This window comes from Manis pentadactyla, chromosome 11, assembly GCF_030020395.1.
Source record: "Manis pentadactyla isolate mManPen7 chromosome 11, mManPen7.hap1, whole genome shotgun sequence".
In the NCBI taxonomy this organism is placed as follows: domain Eukaryota; kingdom Metazoa; phylum Chordata; class Mammalia; order Pholidota; family Manidae; genus Manis; species Manis pentadactyla.
This window is the reverse complement of record NC_080029.1, coordinates 28467360-28487241: the sequence shown is the minus strand read 5'-3', so window position 1 is coordinate 28487241 and position 19882 is coordinate 28467360. Positions and strand designations below refer to the sequence as shown.

Below are 19882 nucleotides of genomic sequence, written 5' to 3'. Positions count from 1 at the left end.
TCTGAAAAATCTTACACTAGAAATTAATGTTTTTCATTTTACTTTTAATTATAAACTAACCTCTGATCTTACATATCAAATTAATAACCATAGACTCATATATAGTAACAAAGTACACTGAACCTTTTATTAAGATATTTACTATCAATCTCCAAATTTGCTTTTGTAAAAATTTAAACAAAGAAAAAAGAGGTCAATGGGGAATCAGTAGAACAAGAAGAATATAAATAATGACAACAGCATCTTACTACACTGATAGGGACTGCAATGGCAGGGTGAGAACTAGATAATATGGGTGAATGTTGAACCCACAATCTTGTTCATGTGAAATATTCATAATACTGTATATCCATGATACTTTAATAAAAAAAAAGTGGTCAACATCTTTGGTCATCTGGAAAACACAAATCAAAGCCATTCTAAGATAACACTTTATATCCACTAGAATTACTAAAAATCAAAGAGACTAAGAAGTGGTGGTAAAGATATGGAGCAAAAGATTTCATACAATGCTAATGAGAACTACTTTGCAATTTTTTAAAATTTTGGTATCATTAATATACAATTACATGAACAACATTGTGGTTACTAGATTTCCCCCATTATCAAAACCCACCACATACCCCATTACAGTCACTATCCATCAGCATAGTAAGATGCTATAGAATCACTACTTGTCTTTTGTGTGCTATACTGTCTTCCCAGTGCCGCTCCCTACCCCACATTATGTGCGCTTGTCGTAATGTCACTTAATCCCCTTATCCCACCCTTGCCACCCATCCTCCCCAGTCCCTTTGTCTTTGGTAACTGTTAGTCCATTCTTGGGTTCTGAGATTCTGCTGCTGTTTTGTTCCTTCCGTTTTTGCTTTGTTGTTATACTCCACAAATGAGGTATATCATTTGGTACTTGTCTTTCTCCGCCTGGCTTCTTTCACTGAGCATAATACCCTCTAGCTCCATCCATGTTGTTGCAAATGGTAGGATTTGTTTTCTTCTTATGGCTGAATAATATTCCATTGTGTATATGTACCACATCTTCTTTACCCATTCATCTACTGATGGGCACTTATGGTGATTCCATTTCTTGGCTACTGTAAATAGTGCTGCAATAAACATAGGGGTGCATACGTCCTGCATTCTTAGGGTAAATTCCTAGGAGTGGAATGTCTGGGTCAAATGGTCTTTATATTTTGAGTTTTTTGAGGAACCTCTGTACTGCTTTCCACAATGGCTGAACTAATTTACATTCCCACCAGCACTGTAGGAGGGTTCCCTATTCTCTGCATCCTCGACAGCATTTCTTGTTCCTTTTCTTTTGGATGTTGGCCATCCTAACTGGTGTGAGGTGATATCTCATTGTGGTTTTAATTTGCATTTATCTGATGACAAGTGATGTGGAGCATCTTTTCATGTGCCTGTCAGCCTTCTGAATTTCTTTTTTTGGAGAAGTGTCTGTTCAGATTCTCTGCCCATTTTTTAATTGGATTATTTGCTTTTTGTTTGTTGAGGTGCAAGAGCTCTTTATATATTTTGGATGTCAACCCCTTATCAGATATGTGATTTATGAATATATTCTCCTCTACTGTAGGATGCCTTTTTGTTCTACTAATGGTGTCCTTTGCTGTACAGAAGCTTTTAGTTTGATATAGTCCCACTTGTTCATTTTTGCTTTTGTTTCCCTTGTCCAGGGAGATATGTTCATGAAGAAGTTGTTCATGTTTATATTCAAGAGAGTTTTGCCTGTGTTTTCTTCTAAATGTTTTATGGTTTCATGACTTATATTCAGGTCTTTGATCCATTTTGAGTTTACTTTTGTGTATGGAGTTAGGCAGTAATCCAGTTTCATTCTCTTACATGTACCTGTCCAGTTTTGCCAACACCAGCTGTTGAAGAGGCTGTCATTTCCCCACTGTATGTCCATAGCTCCTTTATCATATACTAATAGACCATATATGCTTGGGTTAATATCTGGGCTCTCTAGTCTGTTCCACTGGTCTATAGGTCTGTTCTTGTGCCAGTACCAAATTGTCTTGATTACTGTGACTTTTAGTAGAGCTAGAAGTCGGCAAGTGTGATCACCCCTCCTTTATTCTTCCTTTTCAGGATTGCTTTGGCTATTCGGGGTCTTTTGTGGTTCCATATGAATTTTAGAACTATTTGTTCCCAGTTTGTTGAAGAATGCTATCGGTATTTTTATAGGGATTGCATTGAATCTGTATATTGCTTTGGGCAGGATGGCCATTTTGACAATATTAATTCTTTCTAGCCAAGAGCATGGGATGAATTTCCATTTATTGGTATCTTCTTTAATTTCTCTCATGAGTGTCTTGCAGTTTTCAGAGTATAGGTCTTTCACTTCCTTGGTTAGGTTTATTCCTAGGTATTTTATTGTTTTTGATTTAATTGTGAATGGAATTGTTTTTCCTGATTTCTCTTTCTGCTAGTTCATCATTAGTGTATAGGGATGCAACAGATTTCTGTGTATTAATTTTGTATCCTGCCACTTTGCTGAAGTCAGTAGTTTGGGAGTGGATTCTTTAGGATTTGTTATGTACAGTATCATGTCATCTGCAAACAGGGACAGTTTAACTTGTTCCTTACCAATCTGGATTGCTTGTATTTCTTTGTATTGTCTGATTTCCATGACTAGGACCTCCAGTACTATGTTGAATAAAAGTGGGGAGAGTGGGCATCCTTGTCTTGTTCCCGATCTTAAAGAAGCGTTCAGCTTCTCGCTGTTCAGTATGATGTTGTCTGTGGGGTTTGTCATATATGCATTTATTATGTTGAGGTACTTGCCCTCTATACCAATTTTGTTGAGAGTTTTTATCATAAAAAGAGCATCTATGAATTTTATCAAATGCTTTTTCAGCATCTATGGGAACAATCATGTGGTTTTTGTCCTTTTTGTTGATGTGGTGGATGATGTTGATGGATTTTCTAATGTTGTACCATCCTTGCATCCCCAGGACGAATCCCACTTGAACATGGTATTTGATCCTTTTGATGTATTTTTGAATTCAGTTTGCTAATATTTTGTTAAGTATTTTTGCATCTATGTTCATCAGGGATATTGATCTGTAGTTTTCTTTTTTTGTGTGGTGTCTTTGCCTGGTTTAGGTATTAGAGTGATGCTAGCTTCATAGAATGAGTTTGGAAGTATTCCCTCCTCTTTAATTTTTTGGTTAACTTTAAGGATAATGGGTATTATGTCTTTCTTAATGTCTCATAAGATTCAGTGGTGAATCCATCTGGTTGGAAGGTTTGTTCTTTGGTAGTTTTTTGATTATCAATTCAATTTCATTGCTGGTAACTGGACTGTTCAGAGTTTCTGTTTCTTCCTGGGTCAGTCTTGGAAGGTTGTATTTTTCTAGAAAGTTGTCCATTTCTTCTTGGTTATCCTGTTTGTAAGCATATAATTTTTCATAGTATTCTCTAATAATTCTTTGTACTTTGGTGGTGACCATAGTGACTTTTCCTTTCTCATTTTTTATTCTTTTTATGTGTGCAGATTTTCTTTTTTTCTTGATAAGTCTGGCTAGGGGGTTATCTATTTTGTTTATTTTACCAAAGAACCAGCTCTTGGTTTCACTAATTCTTTCTATTGTTTTATTCTTCTCAATTTTATTTATTTCTTCTCTGATCTTTATTATGTCCCTCCTTCTGCTGACTTTGGGCCTCATTTGTTCTCCTTTTCCAGTTTCAATAATTGTGAATTTAGACTGGTCAATTGGGATTGTTCTTCCTTCTTTAAATAGGCCTGGATTGCTATATACTTTCCTCTTAGAACTGCCTTCGCTGCATCCCACAAACGTTGGGGCATTGTGCTGTTGCTTTCATTTGTCTCCATATATTGCTTGATCTGTGTTTTAATTTAGTCATTGATTCATTTATTATTTAGGAGCATGTTATTAAGCCTCCATGTCTTTGTGAGCCTTTTTGTTTTCTTTGTACAATTTATTTCTCATTTTATATGTTTGTGATCTGAGAAGTTGGTTGGTACAATTTCAATCTTTTTGAATTTACTGACGCTCTTTTTGTGGCCTAGTATGTGGTCTATCCCTGAAAATGTTCCATGTGCACTTGAGAATAATGTGTATCCTGTTCTTTTGGGTGTAGAATTCTGTAGATGACCATTAGGTCCATGTGTTCTAATGTGTTGTTCAGTGCCTCTGCGTTCTTACTTATTTTCTGTCTTTTTGATCTGTCCTTTGGAATGAGCATTGTGTTGAAGTCTCCTAAAATGAATGCACTGCCTTCTTTTTCCTCTTTTAATTCTGTTAGTTTTTGTTTCACATATGTCAGTGCTCCCGTGCTGGGTGCATAGATATTTATAATGGTTATATCCTCTTGTTGGACTGACCCCTTTATCATTATGTAATGTCCTTCTTTGTCACTTGTTACTTTCTTTGTTTTGAAGTATATTTTGTCTGATACAAGTACTGGAATGCCTGCTTTTTTCTCCCTGTTGTTTGCATGAAAAATCTTTTTCCATCCCTTGACTTTCAGTCTGTTTATGTTTTTGGGTTTGAAGTGAGTCTCTTGTAGGCAGCATATAGATGTGTCGTGCTTTTTTATCCATTCTATTACTCTGTGTCTTTTGATTGGTGCATTCAGTCCATTTACATTGAGGGTTATTATCAATAGATGTGTACTTACTGCCATTGCAGGCTTTGGATTCATGGTTACCAAAGGTTCAAGGGCAGCTTCCTTACTATCTCACTGTCTAACTTAACTTACTTATTATGCTATTATAAACACAGTCTGATGATTTCTTATTTCTCTCCCTTCTTTTTATTTCTCCTCCACTCTTTATATGTTAGGTGTTTTATTCTGTTGTGTTTCCTTTGACTGATTTTGTGGGTAGCTGATTTTATTTTGCATTTAGTTAGTATTTGTTTGGTCTACTTTCTTTGCTGTGGTTTTATTTCCTCTGGTGACATCTTTTTAGCCTTAGGAGCACTTCCATTGAGAGCAGTCCCTTTAAAATATTGTAGAAATGGTTTCTGGGAGGTAAATTCCCTCAACTTTTGCTTATCTGAGATTTGTTTAATCCCTCCTTCAAATTTAAATGATAATCATGTTAGATACAGTATTCTTGGTTCAAGGCCCTTCTGTTTCATTGCATTGACTATATCATGCCATTCCCTTCTGGCCTGTAAGGTTTCTGCTGAGAAGTCTGATAGCCTGATGGGTTTTCCTTTGTAGGTGACGTTTTTTCTCTCTCTGGCTGCTTTTGATACTCAGTCCTTTTCTTTGATCATTGCCATTTTATTATTATATGTCTTGTTGTTGTCCTCCTTGGGTCCCTTGTGTTGGGAGATCTGTGGACTTCCATGGTCTGAGAGACTATTTCCTCCCCCAGAATGGGGAAGTTTTCAGCAATTATTTCTTCAAAGACACTTTCTATCCCTTTTTCTCTCTCTTTTCTTCTGGTACCCCTATAATATGAATATTGTTCCCTTTCTATTGGTTGCACAGTTCTCTTAATATTCTTTCATTCCTAGAGATCCTTTTATCTGTCTCTGCCTCAGCTTCTCTTTATTCCTGTTCTCTGATTTTTATTCCATTAACAGTCTCTTCCATCTCATCCAGTCTGCTCTTAAATCCTTCCATTGTTTGTTTCATTTCTGTTATCTCCCTTCTGAATTCATCTCTTAGCTCTTGAATATTTCTCTGTAGCTCCATTAGCATGTTATGACTTTTATTTTGAATTCTTTTTCAGAAAGATTAGTGATTTCAGTCTCACCAAGCTCTCTCTCTGGTGTTTGAGGGATTTTGGACTGAACAAGGTTCTTCTGCCTTTTCATGTAGATGGGAGTGGTCACTGATGAGTGGCTCCTGTGTCAGCTGGAAGAACAAAGTCCCTTTCTGCTTGCCGGCCACCTTTCTTGCCTCCACTGTCTGTGCCAGTTAACCGCACACAGGGAGCAGCCTCTGGGTTAATCCCCTGAGCTTCCATGGGTGGGGTGGCCCTTGGGATGGCCTAGGGCATTGACAGGGGTTGCAGGCAAGTGGCACATGTTCTGCTGCTAGAACAAAGCCCCTTTGTACCTCCCGGACACTGCACCATTCTCTGCTGACTGTGCCAGTCAACCAAGTGCAGGGAGCAGCCTCTGGGTCTGGGCCAGGTAGAAGCCTCTGTGCTGAGCTGTGTGGATGCTGTAGGCAGGGCTGCTCCCTGGCTGTTCTGCAGAATGGCAGGTCATCCAGTTTGCTTGCAGTGCCAGCAGGGGGGAAGGAACAGCAGGCTGCTTATCACTGTGAGGGGGTTCGGAGCTGCGTTGCCACCCAGGGTGTTAGGGCACCTGAAGTTCCTTGAAGTTCCCAGCCTGCTGGGCTGAGTGTGCCAGGATGATTTTATCCACCTGTTAAACCCTTGTCCCTTTAAGACTTTTAAAGCACCCACTTTTCTTTTGTCCCATGGCAGCCAGCTGTGGGAACCTGTTCGCAGTCTCAATCTCAGACCTTGCTTTTCCGCTCCTCCAATATACAGTGCACCATGCAATGTGTGTCTGTGTTCCCGGGGCAGACCACCAGGCCTGGTTATTTAGCAGTCCTGTGCTTCCACTCCCTCCCCACTCTGATTCCCTTCCTCCTGCCAGTGAGCTGGGGTGGGGGGAATCCTCAGGTCCTGCCAGGTCATGCTTTGTATCCTACCCTTTTCCATGAGATGTTGGGCTCTTGCAGATGTAGCCTGGCTCGTGTACTGTATCTTCTGGTCACTCTTTTAGGAAAAGTTGTATTCGTTGTATTTTCAAAATATATATCGTTTTGGGAGGAGATTTCTGCCACCCTATTCACACCGCCATCTTGAGAAATCTCCCATTTGGCAATTTCTCATAAAGTTAAACATACATCTAGCCTGAGACCCAACAATTCTACTCCTATGTATTCAACCAAGAGAAATGAAACCTATGTTCACAAAAAGACCTGTTCAATAATGTTTATAGCAGCCTTGTTTATAACAGGCAAAAACTGGAAATAACACAGTTGTCTTTCAAATAGAAGAATGGAAAAACAAAGGGTAGCATATTCATAAAATGAAATACTGTGACACCTATGGAGTTATCTATTTACAATAATTATTTGAATTTGCTATTCGATGAGGCTACCTTAATTTTCTTTAAATTCTATCTCATTTTAAAATGCATTTTAATCCCTACTTGAAGATAATTTCTATTCTGAAAGCACCCTTATTTTTGTTTGATAACTTGCTTGGGTTTTCTTGCCATAATATAAACTTTTGAGGAATTTTTTAATTGGTGCTTTTAAGAGGCAAATAATTCCCAGTGTTTATAAAGTGATACTCCTTTTATTAAGTGAAGTCTTAGGTGTATTTGCACACATATTTTTTTTATGTGTTCTTGGAGCATATTCATCCTGAGTCTCCTCCAGAAATTTCATGGATAAGAAGGAAAACTGGCTTAAAATGGCTACTGTGATGGAAATGGTATCTTAGGGAAATACAACTTGGACTTCAGATAAACTAAATATTTAACAAACTGTGGTTTAAAGATTGCTTTTATGGAACCGTATTTAAAAGGGTATATTATTGCAGTAATTGTCTACTGATTATGGTTTCCTCAATAAAAAAATATACATAACAAAATGAATCTCAAAAACATGTTAGGTAATAGAAGCCAGACAAAAAGTATATGTGGTATTACTGCATTTATATGAAATTCAAGAATAGACAAAATCAGTGTTTGCAAGGAGGGAGGGCAAAACTAAATTGAAAGGGACTTTTTCCTATCATTTATGTAAATTAAGCCACAACTTTGAAGATTATCCATCCCTAGATTCCACATAAAAATAAGCCACTGAAAAAAGAAAAAAAAAGGACAAAGAATAGGAACATAATTTCACTTAAATAAAGGTTTAAAGGTTAATGATCATATTTAAAACATTCTACTAGTGATCAAATACAAATTTCAGAAACCTGTTACTATTTTCTCCCTATCAAATTAGTAAATATTTTTAAATGATAATACTGCTGGCAAAAGTATGTATCTCAATCTCATACAGTGCTAATGGGAATGTAAATTGGTACAGCCTTTCTAGAAAGCAATTGTGCAATGTTTTGCTCTCTTGAGAGCCCTAAAAAATGTATACCTTAAGAATTCCATTTACAGAATACAGTAATGTGGACAAAGATTTGTGTTTGACAATATTCAATAAAGTTTTGTTATAATAATTGGAACTTAATAAATCTAAATGTGGACACTACGGAAATTGGTTGCATTAATGATGACATATCCATAATAGAAAATTCTTTAGCTGTTTTAAACTATTTTTAAATAATTGTAATAATATTAAAATGCTTGTTCAAAAAACAGGTTACAAAATCATGTACATAATAAAAATTTGCATAAGGAAAAAAAGACAATAAATGTGGATGTCATTTAAAAAAATAAGTAGGGGTCAAAATCACTGAAACCATGATTATATTTCACAGGTGTCTGGGCTTCAAGTGTTACCCCTCACTAACTAGGTCTACTGGAGGGGAAAAAAAAAGACTGAAAGGATAAGAACATCCACTAAAAGAATAAACCATTAGTATTATTTTAAATATGAATAGCCACCTTATTAAATAAAGTCAAAGTCCTTCAGGGAATGCTAAAAAATTTATAACAAGAAAAATTACAGAATTCAGTACAATGTAAATATACATCCATCATGTTTAATCTGAGCTAGGAAAAAATAATTAGATGATTTAGTGATTTTCCACAAGAGTGAACTCAGCTCTTTTACAAAGCAACAGAAGAAGGGAAAGGCACAGCAAGAAGTCAAGCCAGCAACCTGATTTCCCAGGAAATTAGCCCTTATTTGACAAAGTACTGGCCTCATATTCTAAAGAAGCACAACTCTACAAATAGGGATGAGACACATAAAATTCAAGTACTCTGTAAAATCTGTACTTTTCCCTTTGCTTTAAAGATCTTCAAAAAGAATATAGTTAATGCCTGCTAAAACATACAAAAAAAGTGTAAAGCCCAACTTAGGGTTAAATGTTGTGTAAACCAAGAATAACTTTCAAAATGCTAAGTAAATCTCACGAATTGTAAAATAACTATACTTTTATTACTTTTTAATCAAAAGGAAAATATCATGCTTCTAACATTCAACTAGGATTGCAGAGAAAAGGAAACTTTGATATTAATTATATTAACTCTGGACTTTAAATTTACCAAGGTTAATAAAAACCCTAATTTTTCTCCATAATGTTTTTAAACATCACTAATAGAAGACTTCCTTGAATTTCCAACTTAGAAAATAAAGCCTTAAGTATTTAATCTACCTTCAGAAAAAGGCTATGTGTAATAATTCAAAAGAAGATAAAAAGGTAATAGTAGATGAATTAGAGAAGGGGGAAGGTGGAGAGGCTGAGGAAGAGGGGGAAATAAAGGGTATGCTAGAAGCTTTTCTTCCTCTGAGTCACATATTTAAAAATCTCACCCCAATTTCCATTAAATATTCCAGCTTGAAGCTTCTATAGAACTATGGACACAAGGTTGCCCAGCAGGCAGAAATACGGCAGCTGAACTTCATTTAATGTTCAAGTATAAAGTAATGTAAGGATGAAATTATACAACCTGTGTATTTAAATCATTTACAACCCATTCTTATTTTATTTATTATTTTTTTATTAAGGTATCATTGATATACACTCTTATGAAGGTTTCACATGAAAAACAATGTGGTTACTACATTCACCCATACATACCCCATTGCAGTCACTGTCCATCAGTGTAGTAAGATACCACAGTCACTACTTGTCTTCTCTGTACTACACTGTCTTCCCCATGATCTCCCCCACACCATGTGTGCCAATCATAATACCCCTCAATCCCCTTCTCTCTCCCTTCCCATCCACCGTCTGCCATCCCTCCCCCTGGGTAACTGCTAGTCCCATCTTGAAGTTCGTGAGTCTGTTGCTGTTTTGTTCCTTCAGTTTTGCTTCGTTATTATACTCCACAAATGAGGGAAATCATTTGGTATTTGTCTTTCTCTGCCTGACTTATTTCACTGAGCATAATACCCTCTAGCTCCATCATGTTGTTGCAAATGGTAGGATTTGTGTCTTTCTTATGGTTGAATAGTACTCCATTGTGTATAGGTGCCGCATCTTCTTTATCCATTCATCTACTGATGGACACTTATACATCCCATTTTTGCAACTCTATAAACTGCTTCCCTCAGCACCATGACCCCCACTGCCACAACAGACCAAAAGGCCAACAAGCTGCTAGCTGGAAGAATTAGTAACAAAGAAAATGTTATCAAACTTTTGTAACAAGCCAATAAACACAAAAGTAGTGGTCTCAACAAATGGTGCTGGAACAACTGGATATCCACATGCAGAAGAATTAAGTTGGGCCCCTTCACACGATACAAAAAACTTAACTCAAAACAGATCATACATATAAATAAAAGAGCTAAAACTATAAAACTCTCAGAAGAAAACATAAGCATAAATATTCATGACCTTGGATTAGGCAATAGTTTCTTAGATATTATAACCAAAAGCACAAGCAAAAAAAACGTTGACTTCCAAATGAAAAACTTTTGCATCTCAAGGGACACCATCAAGAGAGTGAAAATACAACCCACACATTGGAGGAAAATATTTGTAAATCATATACCTGATAAGGGCCTTGTATCCAGATACATAAAGATCTTTTATAACTCACAATTCAGTAACAAAGATAAACAACCTCATTAATTAAATGGGAAAAGGATCCAAACAGACATTTCTCTAAAGGAGATACACAAATAGCTAATAAACCCATGAAAAATTTCTCATCATTAGCCATCAGGGAAATGCAAATCAAAATCACAATGAGTTATCACTTCATAGCTACTAAAATGGCTATTAAAAAGAGAGAAAGAGGTAACAAGTGTTCCTGAGGCTGTGGAAAAACTGGAATGCTCTGGTGGGAATATAAAATGGTGTAGCTGCTCTGCAAAACTGAGTTACCATATGACCCAGTAAAGCCACTACTAGATATATATCCAAGAGAAATGACAACACATGTCCATTCTATGTCTATCAACAGGAGAATAATTTTTTAAATTGTGACATGTCTATATACTGGAATACTACTTAGCAAATAAAAATTAATTACTGATACACAAAATAACATGGATAAATCTTTAATTAGGCAAAGCAAAAGAAGCCAGACCTCCTTCTCGAAAAAGAAGTATATACCACACAATTTTCTTTACATAAAATTCTAGAAAATGCAAACTAATCTATAGATTAGTAGAAAGGAGGAGATGGATTACAAAGAAGCACAAGGAAACTTAGAGTGAGGAGTATATTCCTTATTTTGATTGTGGTAGATAAAAAGGTAAAAACTCATCAAACTGTATACTTTAAATATGTGCAATCTCATATGTCATGTCAATTGTACTTGAATAAAGCTGTCCAAAAAAAAAAAAAAAACGGAATGCATATGCCAGTTGGGAGAACAGAAGCATACAAGTATTTCTGAAATGGCACATTTGGGTAAGAAAAGGGTAGAAAAAATGAGCTGAGAGCTCTTAAGTATGATGAACCTTTTTAAAAGTCAAAATATTAACAGATCCCTACATGGTAACAGCTGCATTTTCAGCATCTGTTGATGGCGCAAATAGTCAAAGCAACCAAAGCTACTATGAATTCAGTCTAGCCTTTAAAATAAAGATTTTAGAAACTCATTTCAACATTCATTTGAATACTATTTCAAATATATATGTAAAAAATAAATAAGTTCCAAATATATTTGTAAGTATATATATGCATATATAAATCTAGAATTTATTACTTTTGTCTACAGATAGTATTTGATGAAGAAATGGATTTGAGATCCCATTACTAACTACGGAAAACATCCACCTCCATCCAACAAGTGTCAGGTTAACAGACTGAGACCTGCTGATGAAGATATTCAATGCCAAAGAGATTCAATAGGTCAATATTAGCTTAAATAAAACAGAAGTCTATCTAATGAAAAATTTATCTAACAGGTCCCATAGCTACACTTCATGATTCAAAAGAATTTAAGGATTAGTTAGTTATAACACTGCTAATCTGGGTGTAAATAATGAAGAATTTGCCATGACTTAAAGGCAAAAACATAGCTGAATTAAAATAAAGATTCAAGGTTTTCCACAGATTGACTAGCCTAAAAATAAGACAACAGAATCAAGAAGAATTCAAGATTGTTTTTAATGTCTAAATGAAATTTAAGTTTCACAGTTAAACTTAATATACAATGTTCTTTCACAGTCTATGCAAAATACACAGAAAAAGGTTTTACCTGTTTCACTCATTTTATCTATCTGCAATCCTGAATCCTTACAACAGCAAACACTTACTAAGAATTTACTATGAGCTAAGCACTGCATAAGCACATTACATGCATTAACTAAGATAATCCTCAAAGCAATTTATTTTACAGATGACTAAACCAAAACCCAAAGAGTTAATTTGCCTACAGCAGCAGAGCTAGATTTGAACTCAGGCAGAGTTCATTTAGTTGATGCATAAACTTAGCCACAGATCAGGGACTCCCCATCATTCATTAAATATATCTATGTATGCCAGAAAAAACAAAAAAAAGATAAAGTCCTGACTGCAAAAAATTTACAACTTTATGAAGGATGTCTAATATCACAAAATAACTTGAAAAAAATCTTTAGCAATATGATAAAATATCAAACTGTATGGTTTCTAAAATTAGGCTAGAATATAAAATAGATATTAAGAAATTAACAGCTGTTGATGTCACATGTTAATGTTAATATTTTTAGAAATGATGGCCAGTCATATAGATGGACACAACAGTTCATTTTCTTGATAATATTTTCAATACAGTATTTAGCACTGTATGTATTTCTTGCAAGAGTAAGGAAGAACTGGCTATCAATAGGAAATATGATCCTTTTACTACAATAAATAATTTACAAAGATAAGAATAAATCAACTCTTTAAAATAGTAAACAATTCAAAAATTGAGCTCATCAGTGAAATTTGAAGTGCACTACATCAAGAACGTTATGGATATTACACACTTGCTTTAAATCAGAGACAAGGTAAGCTGCGTTCTACAGATGCAGAAAGACTTCTTTTGCGTTTGACCTTTTTCTTCAATCTTGAATCCTTATAAACATACAGTTTGGCATTTTATCATATTGAATATTTTTTAAAACTATTTTGTGATATTAGATTTAATCTACTAATAAAGTTGCAAATTTTTTGCAGTCAGGACTTTGACCTTTTTTGGTACTCTTCGGCATACGTAAATGTACTGAATGAATAATGGGGGAGTCCCTGATTGGGAGTTGAGTTTATGGCATCAACCTAACTAAAGAGGGTACAGCACGTAACATGAAATAAAATCTACTTCTACCTGAATACTGAAGAGGAATGTATTAACTGTAAGGAAGGTTAAACTGATTCTAACTAACATTTAGCATTAATTTAATATAATTAAATCTATAATGTTTGGTTTTTTTAGCAGCAGAGTAAACGGTTCCCACTGTTAACAAAAACATGTACCTATTTAGAAGGGTAAAACCTATTTAGAAAGGTAATATGCTAGAGACACAGCCTATGACAACATGATAAAATATTAGCCCCATTTGCCCCATGTTTTAGTCTAACCCACCAAACTAACCAACCACAAAAAACAAACTAAGGTAGTAAATGCTTAAAATACATGTAAAATGTTCAAGTCAGCTCTGGTTTTACTAACTGCCAAATTGCTTATAATCACAATATTATTACTATGAATGAATATGAGCCCCTTCTAGAAAGAGAAGTCTAAAATAGGCCTAATATTAGAATTCATAATAATTAACATCACCACATGCTGAGGAGTCCACTATGGGCAAAACACTATACAAAATGTTTTTCATTTAATTCTCACCATCAGCCTGGTAAGGAGGATAGTATAAACTCCATTTCACAGATGACAAAATAGAGGCTAAGAGAAGTTCAATAAACTGCCCAGTTAGCAAATTAGTAAATGATAGAGCTAGGATTCAAAAGCATAGACATATACTTATAAAACTTGGATTGTGTCAATTTTGTCACGTTTTCTCATAAAACAAATGATGCCTTTTTCAATTTCATAACATGGTAGGTACAAATACACTTCTGTCATCATCAAGTTGTTTGTTCTATGGTTCTGTGATCTCTAAGTTGAAAAAAATGTTTATGTTGATTAAGGAATACTGGGAGCTAAAATTCCTTACAACAAAGTTGGTTATATTAAAAATAGTTAAATTTTTAAAAACCCTTCATAAATTATGCAAGGCCACATAACACAATTGAAAGGAACCTGAGGTATACCTGTGCATGGCTGACCAGGACAAAAGCATCACTTTTACTCTTTTTAAGTTCTTCTAAAACTTATTTTATTAAGGTCAATCTTAAAGTTACAAATTTTGCTTTTCCTGTGTTCTTGCCTTCCCTGACTCTGCTTTATTCAGGAGCCAAGCAGTGTCTTACAGTTTTCAATCCCTCTTCCTTCCTAACTGGAAAAAAATCTGATAGTAATAATTTTCCTAATTAACCACATATACCTTAACATAAAACAAGTTAACACAATTAAGATTTTGCTATCTGATCAAAGAAATGAAGACTTTGATCTCTATTTAAAGGATATAAGTTATCAGCAAGCAAATGGGGAGAAATAAGAGTTCAGGTGGGAAGAGAAGGGGAAATAACTGACATTAATTATTAATATAGCAGCTCTTAGTCAATTCATTTAAGATGACTGGTGGACTCCTCCCATTGCTTAATCCCAAACTCCAATACAAAGGACAAGTGGGGAGGCTTGGCTAGTTACAATTGCTGGAGGACCTATTCTCAAGATCTGCAGAAGTACACGTGTCCAGCCTTCTTCTCAATTCACATATTCTTGCCCAGGTTCCCATCCCCTAGGACTAACAATTCTCAGTCTATTCACTTGCATTCTCACAGGCTTTATCTGAGTGGAAGAAAACAAAGGAAAAGTTATAGCAAGCTTTGGAAACTGCACAGAATGAAAAATATGTCCATGGGAGAATGTTGCAAATAGGATCATCCTCCTTTACATATGTCACTCCAGGAAAACTGCCAAGAATGGCTCACTCCTCTAGACATACTTCCTGCAGATCCTCCAGGCTCCTCCTTAAACACATGTCAATATTCTCCTCATTCTCCCTTAGTTTCAATCCCCCTTTTGCCCCAGGTTTTCCAAGTACATATTTTATATTCTCAAAAAGATATGGCAATATCACAATGACATCCTATTTATCAGTACCTATGTCTCACATCTCAACAAACACCCTAAAGCTTTATATGGTATTTCTACCTTTAATAATGAAGTTTCTAATGTTACGTTACCGAAACAAATTTTCCTGGCAAATAAAGGATTTATCATAATGTAAAGAAAAAAAACAAGATAGAAAAAAAAATTTATATTTAAGGGGTACAATTGTTTCCTTTCTCCCTAGTTCTATCAAGGAAACACAGAGTTCAGAAATCAACAGAATTCAAGATCCACTCTGTTGAAATCAAAAATCTATTAAACAAAATAGATGTGCTTTTGGCAAGTCCAAAATAAAATGCAGCTTTTCAGGTAGTCTATTGAAAATCTTTTTTTAAGGTGGTAAGTTTACCAAGGGACCTTTTCTGATAAAAATAATTCTCCCAACAAACTAAAAACCAGACATAGGGGTTTTGTACTTTTATAGAACTAGATTTTCAGGTACCAACATTTCCATTAGGATTAACTGTATGGATAGTTAAAGGGCATGAAGCAGAGAAAGCAGATCAGAAGCTATTTATAAAAGACAACAAAACTTTACTGAAATAGAAAAATAAACATAATTAACTGGTGTTAATTGAAACGCCACTTTAATCTTTGGTATGTGAAATCGAGTCTCACTAAAATATACAGTCAGGAATACAGTTTCTTTGGGATTTAAAAACCGCCATGTATTCAATTACAGATTAACAAACCTCACTGTAAAATGAATTAAGCAACCAGAGCTATTCATAGATACGTATGATTAAATTATGGATGAATAATAAGTCAACTGAATAAAGTCCATTTATTAAAAAGCAAGTAATCAAACTGGTCTATTGGTCTTCTAATCATGAAGAATGAACTTTTATATTTTTCCCACACTTGATTATTAAGATTTAACATTCCCCCATCAGTTAGTAAAGAATTAAATGATCTATAAAAATGTGCCTCTCAACTGTACAATGATTTAAAGAATAACCATTTTGGTGGTGGGAAAACTCCATCTAACAGTGCAAGGAATTCAAAAGTTTTCATCCTGGGAACCTTTGTCACAAAAAATTAGTAAATTTATTTTGTGAAAACACCACTCACGTTTTCAACTCAAACATACAATGATTGTTTTGCAGTCTTCCAAACAAAAAATAAAAATTTTAATGAAATATAAAATCTGAAAGAGAAAAACGATTTTTGAAAGAGTAAATTATGTTAAAATCCTGATGCAAAGATATACCAATAGTTTCTTCACAATTTCATAAAACATTAATGAAAGGGTTACATAAATCCCTTGAATTAAAGATTTCAGAGAGCTGCAAGAATCTTTCAGTTTTCAATATTGCTTTCTCTGTTCTTATATCCGTAAAAACAGATCTAAATCAACTCTTCCTAAATATAAACCCTCGTTTTTTTATAAAAGAAAAATCAAACCAAAGCAGCACAAAAAATACATACGTATTCTTAATATAGCTTAAAATAAGTATTGTAGATTACATTTAGGTCCCTCAAACAAGTTAAATTTGCAACATATGCCACATCCAGTTCATTTTAAGGGAGAAAAACATCAAAACAAAAGCTCCTGCTTAAAAACTATTTACTCTGTCATTAAACCTCTATTCTAGGTGCATTTTACTGTGGAGTATTATCACTATTTCTTCTAGAAATCTAAAATACACAAGTAAAGCTTATCTGATTGTCTTAAATATGCTTTTGTAAAAAGCCTTGAAATACTTTTACTCTCTAAAAAGTAAACACCTTTTTTACTTTCTCTTTTGAAATGTGTCTTATTCAGTTTTGCTTATTATCCATGACTTGTTCTCAAGCCAGTCCATTTCAATGTTAGTTGTTTACTGCCAATATGTCTGTGTACACATAGGTTTTTTAGAGAAATGCTTTCCAGTACAGTGGTAAAAAAGAAAGCATATACAAGAGCCGACAAGTGAAACCAAAGTGTACCAAATCCGAGAAACACCACTCAACTTCATTTATCTGCCTCAAATCCCAAGAAACCAAAAAAGAACTGAAGAAATTTAATAGAATGTATCACCACCTGAGAGTTACCACAGAAGAAAAAAGATAGGTAAGTAATAAACCCAGTCCCTGATATTCCTAAGAAAGGGTGCTTTGGCTGCATGCATGACTAAAAGTTTTCCAACTTTTTTGATGGTAAGAAACACATTTCACACTGTGACCTAGTACACAAATGTATTAAAAAATTTTCCCAAAACTTTTCCTTACAAAGTGCAGTGCTAGTAGTAGATTCTGTCTTATTTCATTTTTTTTTTCATTTTTCTATCTGTCTTATTTCATTTTGTTTTCAATGCTGGTGATAACCCACTAAACTGATTTTATAAATTACTAATAAATCATGATTCAGAGTTTGAAAAAACATAGGTTTAAAATAGGGTATCATTGTATTTGGATCTTTTGTGCAAACTGCCTCTATCTGACTCTAGCAGGGTAGACAGGTATTTTAAGGTTGCTACGCTATTAGTGTTTTCAGTAAAGCATGTGGTTCTTAAAGTGTGGTCCCGTGACCAACATAAGCATCACCTGAGATAAATGCAAATTCCATTTCTGATTCAGAAACTCTGGGTGGGACCAACAATCTGTATTTTACCAAGCCCTCCAGGGATTTTAGTGCAAGTCAAAGTTTGAGAACCACAGCATTAAAGAACTTAGGTCTTTTTTTATCCTCTAACAATCCAGTACAATGTGCTTATTCCCACCGGTCACTATTCTAAAAGTTCTACAAATATTAACTCGTGAAAAAACCATCTTGCGTGGTAGAAACTTTTATTAGCCCTATTATACGGATGAGGAAACTTCTGCACAGAGAGGTTAAGTGGTGGAACTAGATGTCAAACTTATTTCTAATTTGAAAAAGGAATGCCTATCCTCTCATGACTCTCGTTCTCAAGTCCACAGTCCTGCTCCTTTAGTTTACCTCCTCCTTACCTTTTCCCTTTCAACTTTCCCATCCTGTCAATGTCCTTATTCTCTAATAGTATTGCTTGCCGTCTTCTAAAACAAATTTCTAGAGCACTGAAATGCAGGTCACTTAACCTTGCTTTAGAATCTGTTCTCTGGTCCTAGATGGCATTTTAGTATTATAAAGCTGAAGTTTCTTCTATTTCTTAAGTCCTTAGACCCCTTATTAATGGTACTACTGTTAATTTCTGGTCTGTGCTGTTCTGGCCAGTTTCCACAAGACCACTGCTCTCTTTCGGAGCAACTTTCTCGTTCCGACCTACGACACCCTATCTACTACTCCCTTCCTACAAGGAAATTATTTCTCCCCTCCCTTTCATTTTGTTCGACTCCTCTCCAACTAGAGAGCCTCCACTCCCCTGCTGAACGTCTCAAACACGAGCTACTCCTCGAGGATTTTCTTCCCTGGTCCCCCGGGGATCCTCAGACCCAGGAGTTACCAGTCCAGCCTTGGGTCTCCCATCCCACAGACCAGAGGTGGAGGGCAGGGCGCTCCGGGTCCTCCCAAGCTGTTCAAGGTTCTCCACGGGTCCGACCCTCTTAAGACCCGCAGCTCCTTAAATCCCCTGGAGCCCTCCTCCCCCGGACCGCCACCTTTCTCAACAGGGTCCCCAGCCCCCTCCCGGCCCTTCCTCGACGCCCTCGCTGGGACCCGGGCCGCTCCCTGTCACCCCGGACCCTGGCCGCCCTCGGTCTCCCTTCTCTCGGATCCGGGCCACTCCCAGTTTCCCGGTCCCCCAGCTCTCTCCACTAGGGCCGCTACCGGGCTCCCCGGGTCCCCCTTTTCCTTCGCACCCCAGCTGCCCTGGTCATTCCCGAGTCACCCCGCTCTCAGACCGGTCACCCCGGACCACTCCCGCTCTGGGACCCCGGCCGCTCGCGTCTCCCCGGGGACCTACCCTTCACACATCAGCCGCCGGTCAGTGCCCCAGACCCGAGCAGCTGCATGTGCCAAGGCACCTCCCGGCCTGACCCGCTTGGGTCCGGCTCCAGCCTACCTTGCCACCGCGAACTCTGCCGCCGGGAGCCGGGCCATTCTACCACCAACCCAGTCAGTGCGAACTCGCCGCCTCCGCCCTGGCCGGACCTGCCCGCAGTCCAGGCCCCCTTCCTCTGGCCTCTGCCTTCGGAGCGCGGAGATGGAGTTTCTGCCCCGCGACTGCCCCCAGACCTCAGGCCCGCGCTACCGGCACTCACCTGCCGCTGCCCCCGACCAACTCCAGCGCCACAGCCTCTACCTCGGCCGCCAGTAGCCACCAAGCGCCACCACCTCCCCCATGACAACAGGCCCACCCCGCTTCATACTTCCTACCTTTCCATTGGAGAATGGGGCACCGGCTCCCTACTCTGATAGGTTTATCTTACCCGTCCGTCATAGCTTCCTTACCGCCCCTTTTTCTGGACCGGGTATTAGCCTCCCGCCCAGGCCCTCGAGCGTCCTAGACCAATCTTTAGTTGTAATTGGTTGATGGCTGGGCAGTTAGAAGTTATGATAGGCTGCAGAAAGTGTCTGTTAAGTCAACTGGCAAGAGTTGTGACGGCCACGGTTGGTTCGGGCTTGGACAGTTTGGTTGCGCAGTAGAAAGCAAGGAAGGACCAGATACTTACCGCCG

General features: G+C 36.8%; 1 protein-coding gene across 9 annotated transcripts in view; it reads right to left on the bottom strand.

Annotated features, from left to right (window-relative positions):
- Window positions 1–19572, bottom strand: part of NUMB (NUMB endocytic adaptor protein) — a 219509-nt gene extending 199937 nt beyond the window's left edge. For 7 of the 9 annotated variants that reach the window (XM_036913268.2, XM_036913276.2, XM_036913273.2 and 4 more), the window contains exon 1: window positions 19467–19572. The gene's annotated coding sequence lies outside the window, so the exon portion shown is untranslated. The remainder of the gene's footprint in view (window positions 1–19466) is intronic. The other 2 variants (XM_036913272.2, XM_036913271.2) reach the window with 2 other exon arrangements.
- Between the last annotated feature and the right edge of the window lie 310 nt (window positions 19573–19882).